Source organism: Octopus bimaculoides, chromosome 15, assembly GCF_001194135.2.
Source record: "Octopus bimaculoides isolate UCB-OBI-ISO-001 chromosome 15, ASM119413v2, whole genome shotgun sequence".
Lineage (NCBI taxonomy): Eukaryota > Metazoa > Mollusca > Cephalopoda > Octopoda > Octopodidae > Octopus > Octopus bimaculoides.
The window spans coordinates 40,071,133-40,074,302 of record NC_068995.1 but is presented as its reverse complement, the minus strand read 5'-3'; the positions used below and the strand labels follow the sequence as shown (position 1 = coordinate 40,074,302).

The following is a 3,170-nucleotide window of genomic DNA, read 5'->3' as shown; positions in this document are numbered from 1 at the left end:
GTATGTGTCTGTGTTTGTCCCCACCAACATCGCTTGACAACCGATACTGGTGTGTTTACGTCTCCGTAACTTAGCGGTTCGGCAAAAAGTGACCGATAGAATAAGTACTAGGCTTACAAAGAATAAGTCCTGGGGTCGATTATCTCGTCTAAAGGTGGTGCACCAGCATGGCCGCAGTCAAATGACTGAAACAAGTAAAAGAGTAAAAAAGTAAAAGGGTATCGTCTTCACTGTGTACACGCTTCGGTTTATGTAACCCCTCATTGTATTGTCCTTGTGCCGTCCCCAGTGTTTTTTTTGTGAATCCTTACTGGTAAATGTTATCATTATTGAGTGAGAGAGCAGCTTATACCATCAAAGTGATACTGGGATGTAAATATTCGAAGCCCAATATACACATCATGACTACTCGTGTGATAAGGGTACACCAGACACGTGCATCACAACCATATGTGTGCAGTCAGAAGCCATGAGAGCCAGCGCTGGTATTGTGTCAGAGCACTTATTATTATTATTATTATTATTATTATTATTATTATATTTACACAGATTTCATTGCTTTGTTATAACCAGGAATGGCTCTGGCGAAAGTAGCATTAATTTTTTTTAGGTCTTTCTAATTATCTCAACTGATCAATAAATCAATTGAGTAAATCTATCAGTAGCGTACCTATAATGACCACAGGCATCAGCTGTAAGACAAATTTGATCTACTAAAGGTAGACTATGTAATGGGCCATTATTTACCATTTATCTTTATGTATATATGTATGTATGTATGTATGTATGTATGTATGTATGTATTTATGTTTGTATGTATCTATCTAAATATATATATATATATATATATATATAATATATACACAGACATAACAGAAGTAAATAGACACCCCATAAAACATCGTTTTATGTTTATTCTAACTTGTAAAGCTTTATATTTTTATTGATTGACATTTTTATGTTTCAGGTTCTATATGTAACTGTTTAATCATACCATGTGCGAAAGAAGCCTTGGAACTCTCTGAATTTCAAAGAGGCCGTGTTGTAAAAGTGGACATAGCATAAAATCGCAGAAACCTTGGGATCCCACTTTCTACAGTTAATAGAGTGATTATGCAATTCACCAGAGAGGAGAAGGAGTACACGTCACCTCGCCCAGATCAACCAGAGCCCTCTGACAGGACCCTTTTCTTTGCTAAGAGAAGTGTGGAGGATAATCCTAGTTGCAAGACCTCTGACATAGCAGAACAAGTTGATGTCAGTCCCAGAACAGCTGTCAGGTATCTCCACAAACTTGGTTACTATAGCAGAGCAGCAAGAAGGAGGCCAAGCGGAGAAAAGATTGGGCCAGTGAGATGGTAGAGAGGCCACTAGCATTTTGGGACACTGTCATATTCTCTGATGAGTCCAGATTTACTGTATTTTCTGATAGTGGTCGAGTGTGGATCTGGAGACTGATCAAGAATTTGATGCGAAAAGACTGCAACCAACGAAACATGTCAGCTATTCTGTGATGATCTGGAGAACAATTTGGAGCAATGGTTGATCAGAGGTGGTGGATTGTGAGGGAAACATGATGAACTCAGGTAAATATTTGTCCATATTGCAGAAAGAACTCCTTCCAATGGTGAAATGATTAAAGAAGACTCTTTATTTATAGAAAATGGGGCTCCTTGTCACACGGCTAAAATGACCTAAGAATTGTTAGATGAGAATGGCATTTATAAGCTTCCAGGGCCAAGCCAGTCACCAAATGCGAACCCTATCGAACACCTATGGGACATAATGGACAGAACACTTCAATAAAAGAGCAAAAAAAAACATCTTCAAAGTCAGATATTTTGAGATTACTGCATGAAACTTGGCAAGAAATTCCGCAAGAAAATATTCGTCAGCTGATCAGTAACAGACCTAACAGCGTCCTTGGATCGAAAAATGCTAAAGGCATGTCTACTAAATATTAAATATTCACATTATAACAATTAATAAAGAATTTGAATGTATAATTTCAGATTTAAATAAATGTTGATGATTATAGGGGTGTCTATTTACTTATGTCATGTCCATGTATGTATGTATGTATGTATGTATGTATGAAGGAGGCATTGGTATGACTGGTGAGTCCTGGAGCTCCGGCCAACGAATTTTGAGCGGGGAATTGCGAATGAAAATAATTGCAGCAAGATTTGCGTGTTGCTTGTTCACGGAAGATCAAAAAACAGTCAGAACCGAAAGCGTGTCGTGATCTGACAGAACAGTTTTTAAGATTATCCGGTCCTGTTTTCGAACATCACTGGTGACAAAGGGTGGTGCAGCGGAATTTGCAAATGTGGAAGAGGTGAAGAGAAAATGACAGAGGCATTAAAAGGCATCACTTCGCAAGAGTTCCAGCACTGCTTCGAGCAGCAGAAAACACGCCTGAATCGATGCGTTGCTTCAAATGGAGAATACTTTGAAAGCGATAAAAGTGTAAACAAGAGAAACTTGTGAATAATATAAAATTACAAAATTCCGGTTTCTTTTGGGTACCCCCTCGTATACATATACATGCATGCAGGCATACATACATGCATACATGCATACATACATACATACATACATACATACATATGCATACATATGTATATTATATACATGCAAACATATACGAGGGTGGGCTGAAAAGTTCTTAGGTTGACTATGAAGGAGTGATTCTAGAGCTGTGAAATTTAGCATGCATTAATTTCAACCGTCCTTATTAATAGCTGAATTGTTTCTTTCCAGGTAAAGTGACATCGCACTCTTCAAAGAAGACTTCAGAAGTAACTGGTAGCGATTATCTTGAAAATGGACAAATTTGGCATCGTCGTGTTATTGTGTTTTCAAGTACCTGCAGGAAAGAAAAAGATGATTTAGTTCCCAGTAACATTCATACTGATATGATTGTTGTATTAGGGGATGATACTCAACATTGCAAAAGTTGACAGCTGAATTTAGGAGAATAAGAGTGAGTTTTGAAGATGATCTAAGGTCTGGTCGGCCTGTAACTGCCAACATCGATCAAAAAATTGATCGTGTTCACCGGATAGTGATTAGCTATAATTCTAATCCTACGCCTGTTCCAGGAAAAGAATAGTTGGCATCGGAGCAAATGATACACACCGACACTCGCACGCACACACGCACGCACA

General features: G+C 38.2%; 1 long non-coding RNA gene across 1 annotated transcript in view; it reads right to left on the bottom strand.

Moving 5' to 3' along the window:
• Positions 1-2,425: 2,425 nt before the first annotated feature.
• Positions 2,426-3,170, bottom strand: part of LOC106873515 (uncharacterized) — a 94,726-nt gene continuing 93,981 nt past the window's right edge. Inside the window, exon 3 of the long non-coding RNA XR_001409888.2 lies at positions 2,426-2,869. This is a non-coding gene — a long non-coding RNA (uncharacterized LOC106873515). The remainder of the gene's footprint in view (positions 2,870-3,170) is intronic.